Here is a 16,396-nt window from a genome sequence, read left to right on the forward strand (position 1 = left end):
TCTTAGGGTTGGGGTTCGGCCTAGGGCTAGGATTTTTAAAATCAGGAAGCCCTGAGTTCCAGGCACACTGGAGCTGTGAAAGGCATCCAAAAGGGAGTGCAAAAGTGCCACAACATGGCTGCTTTCACGGCTTTTTCCTTGGCAAGAAGCCTAACACCAGGCTGATTTCCCTTCCCAGGGTTACTGTTAGGCTTAGGCCTAGGGCTAGGATTTTTAAAACTAGGAAGCCCTGGGCTCCAGGCACACTGCAGCTGTTCAAGGCATCCCAAGGGGAGTACAAAAGTGCAACAACATGGCAGCTTTCACAGCTTTTTCCTTGGCACCATCCCTATACCTAGGCTGATTTATCTGCCTAGGGTTAGGGTTAGGCTTCAGCCTAGGGCTTGGATTTCTTTAACCAGGAAGCCCTGAGTTCCAGGCTTACTTCATCTGCCAAAGGCATCCCAAAGGGAGTGCAGAAGTGCCACAACATGGCTGCTTTCACGGCTTTTCCCTTAGAAAGAACCCTAATACCCGGCTGATTTACCTTCCTAGGGTTACTGTTAGGCTTAGGCCTAGGACTTTTAAAACCAGGAAGCCCTGGGCTCCAGGCACACTGCAGCTGCAAAAGGCATCCCAAGGGGAGCGCAAAAGTGACGCAACTTGGCTGCCACCACTGATATTTCCATGAGACCATCCCAAACCATAGGCTGATTTTCCTTCCTAGGGTTAAGGTTTGAGTTACGCCTAGGGTAAGGGTTCTATTAACCAGAAAGCCCTGAGTTCCAAGAACACAGCAGCTGCAAAGGACTACCCAAGAAGAGCGCAAAAGTACCACAACATGCCTGCCTCCACAGCTTTTTCCTTGGGGACATGCCTAATTCCTGGCTGATTTGCCTTTCTCGTCTTAGGGTTGGGGTTCGGCCTAGGGCTAGGATTTTTAAAATCAGGAAGCCCTGAGTTCCAGGCACACTGGAGCTGTGGAAGGCATCCAAAAGGGAGTGCAAAAGTGCCACAACATGGCTGCTTTCACGGCTTTTTCCTTGGCAAGAAGCCTAACACCAGGCTGATTTACCTTCCCAGGGTTACTGTTAGGCTTAGGCCTAGGGCTAGGATTTTTAAAACTAGGAAGCCCTGGGCTCCAGGCACACTGCAGCTGTTCAAGGCATCCCAAGGGGAGTACAAAAGTGCAACAACATGGCAGCTTTCACAGCTTTTTCCTTGGCACCATCCCTATACCTAGGCTGATTTATCTGCCTAGGGTTAGGGTTAGGCTTCAGCCTAGGGCTTGGATTTCTTTAACCAGGAAGCCCTGAGTTCCAGGCTTACTTCATCTGCCAAAGGCATCCCAAAGGGAGTGCAGAAGTGCCACAACATGGCTGCTTTCACGGCTTTTCCCTTAGAAAGAACCCTAATACCCGGCTGATTTACCTTCCTAGGGTTACTGTTAGGCTTAGGCCTAGGACTTTTAAAACCAGGAAGCCCTGGGCTCCAGGCACACTGCAGCTGCGAAAGGCATCCCAAGGGGAGCGCAAAAGTGACGCAACTTGGCTGCCACCACTGATATTTCCATGAGACCATCCCAAACCATAGGCTGATTTTCCTTCCTAGGGTTAAGGTTTGAGTTACGCCTAGGGTAAGGGTTCTATTAACCAGAAAGCCCTGAGTTCCAAGAACACAGCAGCTGCAAAGGACTACCCAAGAAGAGCGCAAAAGTACCACAACATGCCTGCCTCCACAGCTTTTTCCTTGGGGACATGCCTAATTCCTGGCTGATTTGCCTTTCTCGTCTTAGGGTTGGGGTTCGGCCTAGGGCTAGGATTTTTAAAATCAGGAAGCCCTGAGTTCCAGGCACACTGGAGCTGTGAAAGGCATCCAAAAGGGAGTGCAAAAGTGCCACAACATGGCTGCTTTCACGGCTTTTTCCTTGGCAAGAAGCCTAACACCAGGCTGATTTACCTTCCCAGGGTTACTGTTAGGCTTAGGCCTAGGGCTAGGATTTTTGAAACTAGGAAGCCCTTAGCTCCAGGCACACTGCAGCTGTTCAAGGCATCCCAAGGGGAGTACAAAAGTGCAACAACATGGCAGCTTTCACAGCTTTTTCCTTGGCACCATCCCTATACCTAGGCTGATTTATCTGCCTAGGGTTAGGGTTAGGCTTCAGCCTAGGGCTTGGATTTCTTTAACCAGGAAGCCCTGAGTTCCAGGCTTACTTCATCTGCCAAAGGCATCCCAAAGGGAGTGCAGAAGTGCCACAACATGGCTGCTTTCACGGCTTTTCCCTTAGGAAGAACCCTAATACCCGGCTGATTTACCTTCCTAGGGTTACTGTTAGGCTTAGGCCTAGGACTTTTAAAACCAGGAAGCCCTGGGCTCCAGGCACACTGCAGCTGCAAAAGGCATCCCAAGGGGAGCGCAAAAGTGACGCAACTTGGCTGCCACCACTGATATTTCCATGAGACCATCCCGAACCATAGGCTGATTTTCCTTCCTAGGGTTAAGGTTTGAGTTACGCCTAGGGTAAGGGCTCTATTAACCAGAAAGCCCTGAGTTCCAAGAACACAGCAGCTGCGAAGGACTAGCCAAGAAGAGCGCAAAAGTACCACAACATGCCTGCCTCCACAGCTTTTTCCTTGGGGACATGCCTAATTCCTGGCTGATTTGCCTTTCTCGTCTTAGGGTTGGGGTTCGGCCTAGGGCTAGGATTTTTAAAATCAGGAAGCCCTGAGTTCCAGGCACACTGGAGCTGTGAAAGGCATCCAAAAGGGAGTGCAAAAGTGCCACAACATGGCTGCTTTCACGGCTTTTTCCTTGGCAAGAAGCCTAACACCAGGCTGATTTCCCTTCCCAGGGTTACTGTTAGGCTTAGGCCTAGGGCTAGGATTTTTAAAACTAGGAAGCCCTGGGCTCCAGGCACACTGCAGCTGTTCAAGGCATCCCAAGGGGAGTACAAAAGTGCAACAACATGGCAGCTTTCACAGCTTTTTCCTTGGCACCATCCCTATACCTAGGCTGATTTATCTGCCTAGGGTTAGGGTTAGGCTTCAGCCTAGGGCTTGGATTTCTTTAACCAGGAAGCCCTGAGTTCCAGGCTTACTTCATCTGCCAAAGGCATCCCAAAGGGAGTGCAGAAGTGCCACAACATGGCTGCTTTCACGGCTTTTCCCTTAGAAAGAACCCTAATACCCGGCTGATTTACCTTCCTAGGGTTACTGTTAGGCTTAGGCCTAGGACTTTTAAAACCAGGAAGCCCTGGGCTCCAGGCACACTGCAGCTGCGAAAGGCATCCCAAGGGGAGCGCAAAAGTGACGCAACTTGGCTGCCACCACTGATATTTCCATGAGACCATCCCAAACCATAGGCTGATTTTCCTTCCTAGGGTTAAGGTTTGAGTTACGCCTAGGGTAAGGGTTCTATTAACCAGAAAGCCCTGAGTTCCAAGAACACAGCAGCTGCAAAGGACTACCCAAGAAGAGCGCAAAAGTACCACAACATGCCTGCCTCCACAGCTTTTTCCTTGGGGACATGCCTAATTCCTGGCTGATTTGCCTTTCTCGTCTTAGGGTTGGGGTTCGGCCTAGGGCTAGGATTTTTAAAATCAGGAAGCCCTGAGTTCCAGGCACACTGGAGCTGTGGAAGGCATCCAAAAGGGAGTGCAAAAGTGCCACAACATGGCTGCTTTCACGGCTTTTTCCTTGGCAAGAAGCCTAACACCAGGCTGATTTACCTTCCCAGGGTTACTGTTAGGCTTAGGCCTAGGGCTAGGATTTTTAAAACTAGGAAGCCCTGGGCTCCAGGCACACTGCAGCTGTTCAAGGCATCCCAAGGGGAGTACAAAAGTGCAACAACATGGCAGCTTTCACAGCTTTTTCCTTGGCACCATCCCTATACCTAGGCTGATTTATCTGCCTAGGGTTAGGGTTAGGCTTCAGCCTAGGGCTTGGATTTCTTTAACCAGGAAGCCCTGAGTTCCAGGCTTACTTCATCTGCCAAAGGCATCCCAAAGGGAGTGCAGAAGTGCCACAACATGGCTGCTTTCACGGCTTTTCCCTTAGAAAGAACCCTAATACCCGGCTGATTTACCTTCCTAGGGTTACTGTTAGGCTTAGGCCTAGGACTTTTAAAACCAGGAAGCCCTGGGCTCCAGGCACACTGCAGCTGCGAAAGGCATCCCAAGGGGAGCGCAAAAGTGACGCAACTTGGCTGCCACCACTGATATTTCCATGAGACCATCCCAAACCATAGGCTGATTTTCCTTCCTAGGGTTAAGGTTTGAGTTACGCCTAGGGTAAGGGTTCTATTAACCAGAAAGCCCTGAGTTCCAAGAACACAGCAGCTGCAAAGGACTACCCAAGAAGAGCGCAAAAGTACCACAACATGCCTGCCTCCACAGCTTTTTCCTTGGGGACATGCCTAATTCCTGGCTGATTTGCCTTTCTCGTCTTAGGGTTGGGGTTCGGCCTAGGGCTAGGATTTTTAAAATCAGGAAGCCCTGAGTTCCAGGCACACTGGAGCTGTGAAAGGCATCCAAAAGGGAGTGCAAAAGTGCCACAACATGGCTGCTTTCACGGCTTTTTCCTTGGCAAGAAGCCTAACACCAGGCTGATTTACCTTCCCAGGGTTACTGTTAGGCTTAGGCCTAGGGCTAGGATTTTTGAAACTAGGAAGCCCTTAGCTCCAGGCACACTGCAGCTGTTCAAGGCATCCCAAGGGGAGTACAAAAGTGCAACAACATGGCAGCTTTCACAGCTTTTTCCTTGGCACCATCCCTATACCTAGGCTGATTTATCTGCCTAGGGTTAGGGTTAGGCTTCAGCCTAGGGCTTGGATTTCTTTAACCAGGAAGCCCTGAGTTCCAGGCTTACTTCATCTGCCAAAGGCATCCCAAAGGGAGTGCAGAAGTGCCACAACATGGCTGCTTTCACGGCTTTTCCCTTAGGAAGAACCCTAATACCCGGCTGATTTACCTTCCTAGGGTTACTGTTAGGCTTAGGCCTAGGACTTTTAAAACCAGGAAGCCCTGGGCTCCAGGCACACTGCAGCTGCAAAAGGCATCCCAAGGGGAGCGCAAAAGTGACGCAACTTGGCTGCCACCACTGATATTTCCATGAGACCATCCCGAACCATAGGCTGATTTTCCTTCCTAGGGTTAAGGTTTGAGTTACGCCTAGGGTAAGGGCTCTATTAACCAGAAAGCCCTGAGTTCCAAGAACACAGCAGCTGCGAAGGACTAGCCAAGAAGAGCGCAAAAGTACCACAACATGCCTGCCTCCACAGCTTTTTCCTTGGGGACATGCCTAATTCCTGGCTGATTTGCCTTTCTCGTCTTAGGGTTGGGGTTCGGCCTAGGGCTAGGATTTTTAAAATCAGGAAGCCCTGAGTTCCAGGCACACTGGAGCTGTGAAAGGCATCCAAAAGGGAGTGCAAAAGTGCCACAACATGGCTGCTTTCACGGCTTTTTCCTTGGCAAGAAGCCTAACACCAGGCTGATTTACCTTCCCAGGGTTACTGTTAGGCTTAGGCCTAGGGCTAGGATTTTTGAAACTAGGAAGCCCTTAGCTCCAGGCACACTGCAGCTGTTCAAGGCATCCCAAGGGGAGTACAAAAGTGCAACAACATGGCAGCTTTCACAGCTTTTTCCTTGGCACCATCCCTATACCTAGGCTGATTTATCTGCCTAGGGTTAGGGTTAGGCTTCAGCCTAGGGCTTGGATTTCTTTAACCAGGAAGCCCTGAGTTCCAGGCTTACTTCATCTGCCAAAGGCATCCCAAAGGGAGTGCAGAAGTGCCACAACATGGCTGCTTTCACGGCTTTTCCCTTAGGAAGAACCCTAATACCCGGCTGATTTACCTTCCTAGGGTTACTGTTAGGCTTAGGCCTAGGACTTTTAAAACCAGGAAGCCCTGGGCTCCAGGCACACTGCAGCTGCGAAAGGCATCCCAAGGGGAGCGCAAAAGTGACGCAACTTGGCTGCCACCACTGATATTTCCATGAGACCATCCCGAACCATAGGCTGATTTTCCTTCCTAGGGTTAAGGTTTGAGTTACGCCTAGGGTAAGGGCTCTATTAACCAGAAAGCCCTGAGTTCCAAGAACACAGCAGCTGCGAAGGACTAGCCAAGAAGAGCGCAAAAGTACCACAACATGCCTGCCTCCACAGCTTTTTCCTTGGGGACATGCCTAATTCCTGGCTGATTTGCCTTTCTCGTCTTAGGGTTGGGGTTCGGCCTAGGGCTAGGATTTTTAAAATCAGGAAGCCCTGAGTTCCAGGCACACTGCAGCTGTGAAAGGCATCCAAAAGGGAGTGCAAAAGTGCCACAACATGGCTGCTTTCACGGCTTTTTCCTTGGCAAGAAGCCTAACACCAGGCTGATTTACCTTCCCAGGGTTACTGTTAGGCTTAGGCCTAGGGCTAGGATTTTTAAAACTAGGAAGCCCTGGGCTCCAGGCACACTGCAGCTGTTCAAGGCATCCCAAGGGGAGTACAAAAGTGCAACAACATGGCAGCTTTCACAGCTTTTTCCTTGGCACCATCCCTATACCTTGGCTGATTTATCTGCCTAGGGTTAGGGTTAGGCTTCAGCCTAGGGCTTGGATTTCTTTAACCAGGAAGCCCTGAGTTCCAGGCTTACTTCATCTGCCAAAGGCATCCCAAAGGGAGTGCAGAAGTGCCACAACATGGCTGCTTTCACGGCTTTTCCCTTAGGAAGAACCCTAATACCCGGCTGATTTACCTTCCTAGGGTTACTGTTAGGCTTAGGCCTAGGACTTTTAAAACCAGGAAGCCCTGGGCTCCAGGCACACTGCAGCTGCAAAAGGCATCCCAAGGGGAGCGCAAAAGTGACGCAACTTGGCTGCCACCACTGATATTTCCATGAGACCATCCCGAACCATAGGCTGATTTTCCTTCCTAGGGTTAAGGTTTGAGTTACGCCTAGGGTAAGGGCTCTGTTTACCAGAAAGCCCTGAGTTCCAAGAACACAGCAGCTGCGAAGGACTAGCCAAGAAGAGCGCAAAAGTACCACAACATGCCTGCCTCCACAGCTTTTTCCTTGGGGACATGCCTAATTCCTGGCTGATTTGCCTTTCTCGTCTTAGGGTTGGCGTTTGGCCTAGGGCTAGGATTTCTAAAATCAGGAAGCCCTGAGTTCCAGGCACACTGGAGCTGTGAAAGGCATCCAAAAGGGAGTGCAAAAGTGCCACAACATGGCTGCTTTCACGGCTTTTTCCTTGGCAAGAAGCCTAACACCAGGCTGATTTACCTTCCCAGGGTTACTGTTAGGCTTAGGCCTAGGGCTAGGATTTTTAAAACTAGGAAGCCCTGGGCTCCAGGCACACTGCAGCTGTTCAAGGCATCCCAAGGGGAGTACAAAAGTGCAACAACATGGCAGCTTTCACAGCTTTTTCCTTGGCACCATCCCTATACCTAGGCTGATTTATCTGCCTAGGGTTAGGGTTAGGGTTCAGCCTAGGGCTTGGATTTCTTTAACCAGGAAGCCCTGAGTTCCAGGCTTACTTCATTTGCCAAAGGCATCCCAAAGGGAGTGCAGAAGTGCCACAACATGGCTGCTTTCACGGCTTTTCCCTTAGGAAGAACCCTAATACCCGGCTGATTTACCTTCCTAGGGTTACTGTTAGGCTTAGGCCTAGGACTTTTAAAACCAGGAAGCCCTGGGCTCCAGGCACACTGCAGCTGCGAAAGGCATCCCAAGGGGAGCGCAAAAGTGACGCAACTTGGCTGCCACCACTGATATTTCCATGAGACCATCCCGAACCATAGGCTGATTTTCCTTCCTAGGGTTAAGGTTTGAGTTACGCCTAGGGTAAGGGCTCTATTAACCAGAAAGCCCTGAGTTCCAAGAACACAGCAGCTGCGAAGGACTAGCCAAGAAGAGCGCAAAAGTAGCACAACATGCCTGCCTCCACAGCTTTTTCCTTGGGGACATGCCTAATTCCTGGCTGATTTGCCTTTCTCGTCTTAGGGTTGGGGTTCGGCCTAGGGCTAGGATTTTTAAAATCAGGAAGCCCTGAGTTCCAGGCACAGTGGAGCTGTGAAAGGCATCCAAAAGGGAGTGTAAAAGTGCCACAACATGGCTGCTTTCACGGCTTTTTCCTTGGCAAGAAGCCTAACACCAGGCTGATTTACCTTCCCAGGGTTACTGTTAGGCTTAGGCCTAGGGCTAGGATTTTTAAAACTAGGAAGCCCTTAGCTCCAGGCACACTGCAGCTGTTCAAGGCATCCCAAGGGGAGTACAAAAGTGCAACAACATGGCAGCTTTCACAGCTTTTTCCTTGGCACCATCCCTATACCTAGGCTGATTTATCTGCCTAGGGTTAGGGTTAGGGTTCAGCCTAGGGCTTGGATTTCTTTAACCAGGAAGCCCTGAGTTCCAGGCTTACTTCATCTGCCAAAGGCATCCCAAAGGGAGTGCAGAAGTGCCACAACATGGCTGCTTTCACGGCTTTTCCCTTAGGAAGAACCCTAATACCCGGCTGATTTACCTTCCTAGGGTTACTGTTAGGCTTAGGCCTAGGACTTTTAAAACCAGGAAGCCCTGGGCTCCAGGCACACTGCAGCTGCGAAAGGCATCCCAAGGGGAGCGCAAAAGTGACGCAACTTGGCTGCCACCACTGATATTTCCATGAGACCATCCCGAACCAAAGGTTGATTTTCCTTCCTAGGGTTAAGGTTTGAGTTACGCCTAGGGTAAGGGCTCTATTAACCAGAAAGCCCTGAGTTCCAAGAACACAGCAGCTGCGAAGGACTAGCCAAGAAGAGCGCAAAAGTACCACAACATGCCTGCCTCCACAGCTTTTTCCTTGGGGACATGCCTAATTCCTGGCTGATTTGCCTTTCTCGTCTTAGGGTTGGGGTTCGGCCTAGGGCTAGGATTTTTAAAATCAGGAAGCCCTGAGTTCCAGGCACAGTGGAGCTGTGAAAGGCATCCAAAAGGGAGTGCAAAAGTGCCACAACATGGCTGCTTTCACGGCTTTTTCCTTGGCAAGAAGCCTAACACCAGGCTGATTTACCTTCCCAGGGTTACTGTTAGGCTTAGGCCTAGGGCTAGGATTTTTAAAACTAGGAAGCCCTGGGCTCCAGGCACACTGCAGCTGTTCAAGGCATCCCAAGGGGAGTACAAAAGTGCAACAACATGGCAGCTTTCACAGCTTTTTCCTTGGCACCATCCCTATACCTAGGCTGATTTATCTGCCTAGGGTTAGGGTTAGGGTTCAGCCTAGGGCTTGGATTTCTTTAACCAGGAAGCCCTGAGTTCCAGGCTTACTTCATCTGCCAAAGGCATCCCAAAGGGAGTGCAGAAGTGCCACAACATGGCTGCTTTCACGGCTTTTCCATTAGCAAGAACCCTAATACCCGGCTGATTTACCTTCCTAGGGTTACTGTTAGGCTTAGGCCTAGGACTTTTAAAACCAGGAAGCCCTGGGCTCCAGGCACACTGCAGCTGCGAAAGGCATCCCAAGGGGAGCGCAAAAGTGACGCAACTTGGCTGCCACCACTGATATTTCCATGAGACCATCCTGACCCATAGGTTGATTTTCCTTCCTAGGGTTAAGGTTTGAGTTACGCCTAGGGTAAGGGCTCTATTAACCAGAAAGCCCTGAGTTCCAAGAACACAGCAGCTGCGAAGGACTAGCCAAGAAGAGCGCAAAAGTACCACAACATGCCTGCCTCCACAGCTTTTTCCTTGGGGACATGCCTAATTCCTGGCTGATTTGCCTTTCTCGTCTTAGGGTTGGGGTTCGGCCTAGGGCTAGGATTTTTAAAATCAGGAAGCCCTGAGTTCCAGGCACACTGGAGCTGTGAAAGGCATCCAAAAGGGAGTGTAAAAGTGCCACAACATGGCTGCTTTCACGGCTTTTTCCTTGGCAAGAAGCCTAACACCAGGCTGATTTACCTTCCCAGGGTTACTGTTAGGCTTAGGCCTAGGGCTAGGATTTTTAAAACTAGGAAGCCCTTAGCTCCAGGCACACTGCAGCTGTTCAAGGCATCCCAAGGGGAGTACAAAAGTGCAACAACATGGCAGCTTTCACAGCTTTTTCCTTGGCACCATCCCTATACCTAGGCTGATTTATCTGCCTAGGGTTAGGGTTAGGCTTCAGCCTAGGGCTTGGATTTCTTTAACCAGGAAGCCCTGAGTTCCAGGCTTACTTCATCTGCCAAAGGCATCCCAAAGGGAGTGCAGAAGTGCCACAACATGGCTGCTTTCACGGCTTTTCCCTTAGGAAGAACCCTAATACCCGGCTGATTTACCTTCCTAGGGTTACTGTTAGGCTTAGGCCTAGGACTTTTAAAACCAGGAAGCCCTGGGCTCCAGGCACACTGCAGCTGCAAAAGGCATCCCAAGGGGAGCGCAAAAGTGACGCAACTTGGCTGCCACCACTGATATTTCCATGAGACCATCCCGAACCATAGGTTGATTTTCTTTCCTAGGGTTAAGGTTTGAGTTACGCCTAGGGTAAGGGCTCTATTAACCAGAAAGCCCTGAGTTCCAAGAACACAGCAGCTGCGAAGGACTAGCCAAGAAGAGCGCAAAAGTACCACAACATGCCTGCCTCCACAGCTTTTTCCTTGGGGACATGCCTAATTCCTGGCTGATTTGCCTTTCTCGTCTTAGGGTTGGGGTTCGGCCTAGGGCTAGGATTTTTAAAATCAGGAAGCCCTGAGTTCCAGGCACAGTGGAGCTGTGAAAGGCATCCAAAAGGGAGTGCAAAAGTGCCACAACATGGCTGCTTTCACGGCTTTTTCCTTGGCAAGAAGCCTAACACCAGGCTGATTTACCTTCCCAGGGTTACTGTTAGGCTTAGGCCTAGGGCTAGGATTTTTAAAACTAGGAAGCCCTTAGCTCCAGGCACACTGCAGCTGTTCAAGGCATCCCAAGGGGAGTACAAAAGTGCAACAACATGGCAGCTTTCACAGCTTTTTCCTTGGCACCATCCCTATACCTAGGCTGATTTATCTGCCTAGGGTTAGGGTTAGGGTTCAGCCTAGGGCTTGGATTTCTTTAACCAGGAAGCCCTGAGTTCCAGGCTTACTTCATCTGCCAAAGGCATCCCAAAGGGAGTGCAGAAGTGCCACAACATGGCTGCTTTCACGGCTTTTCCCTTAGGAAGAACCCTAATACCCGGCTGATTTACCTTCCTAGGGTTACTGTTAGGCTTAGGCCTAGGACTTTTAAAACCAGGAAGCCCTGGGCTCCAGGCACACTGCAGCTGCGAAAGGCATCCCAAGGGGAGCGCAAAAGTGACACAACTTGGCTGCCACCACTGATATTTCCATGAGACCATCCCGAAACATAGGTTGATTTTCCTTCCTAGGGTTAAGGTTTGAGTTACGCCTAGGGTAAGGGCTCTATTAACCAGAAAGCCCTGAGTTCCAAGAACACAGCAGCTGCGAAGGACTAGCCAAGAAGAGCGCAAAAGTACCACAACATGCCTGCCTCCACAGCTTTTTCCTTGGGGACATGCCTAATTCCTGGCTGATTTGCCTTTCTCGTCTTAGGGTTGGGGTTCGGCCTAGGGCTAGGATTTTTAAAATCAGGAAGCCCTGAGTTCCAGGCACAGTGGAGCTGTGAAAGGCATCCAAAAGGGAGTGCAAAAGTGCCACAACATGGCTGCTTTCACGGCTTTTTCCTTGGCAAGAAGCCTAACACCAGGCTGATTTACCTTCCCAGGGTTACTGTTAGGCTTAGGCCTAGGGCTAGGATTTTTAAAACTAGGAAGCCCTGGGCTCCAGGCACACTGCAGCTGTTCAAGGCATCCCAAGGGGAGTACAAAAGTGCAACAACATGGCAGCTTTCACAGCTTTTTCCTTGGCACCATCCCTATACCTAGGCTGATTTATCTGCCTAGGGTTAGGGTTAGGGTTCAGCCTAGGGCTTGGATTTCTTTAACCAGGAAGCCCTGAGTTCCAGGCTTACTTCATCTGCCAAAGGCATCCCAAAGGGAGTGCAGAAGTGCCACAACATGGCTGCTTTCACGGCTTTTCCCTTAGGAAGAACCCTAATACCCGGCTGATTTACCTTCCTAGGGTTACTGTTAGGCTTAGGCCTAGGACTTTTAAAACCAGGAAGCCCTGGGCTCCAGGCACACTGCAGCTGCGAAAGGCATCCCAAGGGGAGCGCAAAAGTGACGCAACTTGGCTGCCACCACTGATATTTCCATGAGACCATCCTGACCCATAGGTTGATTTTCCTTCCTAGGGTTAAGGTTTGAGTTACGCCTAGGGTAAGGGTTCTATTAACCAGAAAGCCCTGAGTTCCAAGAACACAGCAGCTGCGAAGGACTAGCCAAGAAGAGCGCAAAAGTACCACAACATGCCTGCCTCCACAGCTTTTTCCTTGGGGACATGCCTAATTCCTGGCTGATTTGCCTTTCTCGTCTTAGGGTTGGGGTTCGGCCTAGGGCTAGGATTTTTAAAATCAGGAAGCCCTGAGTTCCAGGCACACTGGAGCTGTGAAAGGCATCCAAAAGGGAGTGTAAAAGTGCCACAACATGGCTGCTTTCACGGCTTTTTCCTTGGCAAGAAGCCTAACACCAGGCTGATTTACCTTCCTAGGGTTACTGTTAGGCTTAGGCCTAGGACTTTTAAAACCAGGAAGCCCTGGGCTCCAGGCACACTGCAGCTGTTCAAGGCATCCCAAGGGGAGTACAAAAGTGCAACAACATGGCAGCTTTCACAGCTTTTTCCTTGGCACCATCCCTATACCTAGGCTGATTTATCTGCCTAGGGTTAGGGTTAGGGTTCAGCCTAGGGCTTGGATTTCTTTAACCAGGAAGCCCTGAGTTCCAGGCTTACTTCATCTGCCAAAGGCATCCCAAAGGGAGTGCAGAAGTGCCACAACATGGCTGCTTTCACGGCTTTTCCCTTAGGAAGAACCCTAATACCCGGCTGATTTACCTTCCTAGGGTTACTGTTAGGCTTAGGCCTAGGACTTTTAAAACCAGGAAGCCCTGGGCTCCAGGCACACTGCAGCTGCGAAAGGCATCCCAAGGGGAGCGCAAAAGTGACACAACTTGGCTGCCACCACTGATATTTCCATGAGACCATCCCGAAACATAGGTTGATTTTCCTTCCTAGGGTTAAGGTTTGAGTTACGCCTAGGGTAAGGGCTCTATTAACCAGAAAGGCCTGAGTTCCAAGAACACAGCAGCTGCGAAGGACTAGCCAAGAAGAGCGCAAAAGTACCACAACATGCCTGCCTCCACAGCTTTTTCCTTGGGGACATGCCTAATTCCTGGCTGATTTGCCTTTCTCGTCTTAGTGTTGGGGTTCGGCCTAGGGCTAGGATTTTTAAAATCAGGAAGCCCTGAGTTCCAGGCACACTGGAGCTGTGAAAGGCATCCAAAAGGGAGTGCAAAAGTGCCACAACATGGCTGCTTTCACGGCTTTTTCCTTGGCAAGAAGCCTAACACCAGGCTGATTTACCTTCCCAGGGTTACTGTTAGGCTTAGGCCTAGGGCTAGGATTTTTAAAACTAGGAAGCCCTGGGCTCCAGGCACACTGCAGCTGTTCAAGGCATCCCAAGGGGAGTACAAAAGTGCAACAACATGGCAGCTTTCACAGCTTTTTCCTTGGCACCATCCCTATACCTAGGCTGATTTATCTGCCTAGGGTTAGGGTTAGGGTTCAGCCTAGGGCTTGGATTTCTTTAACCAGGAAGCCCTGAGTTCCAGGCTTACTTCATCTGCCAAAGGCATCCCAAAGGGAGTGCAGAAGTGCCACAACATGTCTGCTTTCACGGCTTTTCCCTTAGGAAGAACCCTAATACCCGGCTGATTTACCTTCCTAGGGTTACTGTTAGGCTTAGGCCTAGGACTTTTAAAACCAGGAAGCCCTGGGCTCCAGGCACACTGCAGCTGCGAAAGGCATCCCAAGGGGAGCGCAAAAGTGACGCAACTTGGCTGCCACCACTGATATTTCCATGAGACCATCCCGAACCATAGGCTGATTTTCCTTCCTAGGCTTAAGGTTTGAGTTACGCCTAGGGTAAGGGCTCTATTAACCAGAAAGCCCTGAGTTCCAAGAACACAGCAGCTGCGAAGGACTAGCCAAGAAGAGCGCAAAAGTACCACAACATGCCTGCCTCCACAGCTTTTTCCTTGGGGACATGCCTAATTCCTGGCTGATTTGCCTTTCTCGTCTTAGTGTTGGGGTTCGGCCTAGGGCTAGGATTTTTAAAATCAGGAAGCCCTGAGTTCCAGGCACAGTGGAGCTGTGAAAGGCATCCAAAAGGGAGTGCAAAAGTGCCACAACATGGCTGCTTTCACGGCTTTTTCCTTGGCAAGAAGCCTAACACCAGGCTGATTTACCTTCCCAGGGTTACTGTTAGGCTTAGGCCTAGGGCTAGGATTTTTAAAACTAGGAAGCCCTGGGCTCCAGGCACACTGCAGCTGTTCAAGGCATCCCAAGGGGAGTACAAAAGTGCAACAACATGGCAGCTTTCACAGCTTTTTCCTTGGCACCATCCCTATACCTAGGCTGATTTATCTGCCTAGGGTTAGGGTTAGGCTTCAGCCTAGGGCTTGGATTTCTTTAACCAGGAAGCCCTGAGTTCCAGGCTTACTTCATCTGCCAAAGGCATCCCAAAGGGAGTGCAGAAGTGCCACAACATGGCTGCTTTCACGGCTTTTCCCTTAGGAAGAACCCTAATACCCGGCTGATTTACCTTCCTAGGGTTACTGTTAGGCTTAGGCCTAGGACTTTTAAAACCAGGAAGCCCTGGGCTCCAGGCACACTGCAGCTGCAAAAGGCATCCCAAGGGGAGCGCAAAAGTGACGCAACTTGGCTGCCACCACTGATATTTCCATGAGACCATCCCGAACCATAGGCTGATTTTCCTTCCTAGGGTTAAGGTTTGAGTTACGCCTAGGGTAAGGGCTCTATTAACCAGAAAGCCCTGAGTTCCAAGAACACAGCAGCTGCGAAGGACTAGCCAAGAAGAGCGCAAAAGTACCACAACATGCCTGCCTCCACAGCTTTTTCCTTGGGGACATGCCTAATTCCTGGCTGATTTGCCTTTCTCGTCTTAGGGTTGGGGTTTGGCCTAGGGCTAGGATTTTTAAAATCAGGAAGCCCTGAGTTCCAGGCACACTGGAGCTGTGAAAGGCATCCAAAAGGGAGTGCAAAAGTGCCACAACATGGCTGCTTTCACGGCTTTTTCCTTGGCAAGAAGCCTAACACCAGGCTGATTTACCTTCCCAGGGTTACTGTTAGGCTTAGGCCTAGGGCTAGGATTTTTAAAACTAGGAAGCCCTGGGCTCCAGGCACACTGCAGCTGTTCAAGGCATCCCAAGGGGAGTACAAAAGTGCAACAACATGGCAGCTTTCACAGCTTTTTCCTTGGCACCATCCCTATACCTAGGCTGATTTATCTGCCTAGGGTTAGGGTTAGGGTTCAGCCTAGGGCTTGGATTTCTTTAACCAGGAAGCCCTGAGTTCCAGGCTTACTTCATTTGCCAAAGGCATCCCAAAGGGAGTGCAGAAGTGCCACAACATGGCTGCTTTCACGGCTTTTCCCTTAGGAAGAACCCTAATACCTGGCTGATTTACCTTCCTAGGGTTACTGTTAGGCTTAGGCCTAGGACTTTTAAAACCAGGAAGCCCTGGGCTCCAGGCACACTGCAGCTGCGAAAGGCATCCCAAGGGGAGCGCAAAAGTGACGCAACTTGGCTGCCACCACTGATATTTCCATGAGACCATCCCGAACCAAAGGTTGATTTTCCTTCCTAGGGTTAAGGTTTGAGTTACGCCTAGGGTAAGGGTTCTATTAACCAGAAAGCCCTGAGTTCCAAGAAAATAGCAGCTGCGAAGGACTAGCCAAGAAGAGCGCAAAAGTACCACAACATGCCTGCCTCCACAGCTTTTTCCTTGGGGACATGCCTAATTCCTGGCTGATTTGCCTTTCTCGTCTTAGGGTTGGGGTTCGGCCTAGGGCTAGGATTTTTAAAATCAGGAAGCCCTGAGTTCCAGGCACAGTGGAGCTGTGAAAGGCATCCAAAAGGGAGTGCAAAAGTGCCACAACATGGCTGCTTTCACGGCTTTTTCCTTGGCAAGAAGCCTAACACCAGGCTGATTTACCTTCCCAGGGTTACTGTTAGGCTTAGGCCTAGGGCTAGGATTTTTAAAACTAGGAAGCCCTGGGCTCCAGGCACACTGCAGCTGTTCAAGGCATCCCAAGGGGAGTACAAAAGTGCAACAACATGGCAGCTTTCACAGCTTTTTCCTTGGCACCATCCCTATACCTAGGCTGATTTATCTGCCTAGGGTTAGGGTTAGGGTTCAGCCTAGGGCTTGGATTTCTTTAACCAGGAAGCCCTGAGTTCCAGGCTTACTTCATCTGCCAAAGGCATCCCAAAGGGAGTGCAGAAGTGCCACAACATGGCTGCTTTCACGGCTTT

Source organism: Ammospiza nelsoni, chromosome 28, assembly GCF_027579445.1.
Source record: "Ammospiza nelsoni isolate bAmmNel1 chromosome 28, bAmmNel1.pri, whole genome shotgun sequence".
In the NCBI taxonomy this organism is placed as follows: domain Eukaryota; kingdom Metazoa; phylum Chordata; class Aves; order Passeriformes; family Passerellidae; genus Ammospiza; species Ammospiza nelsoni.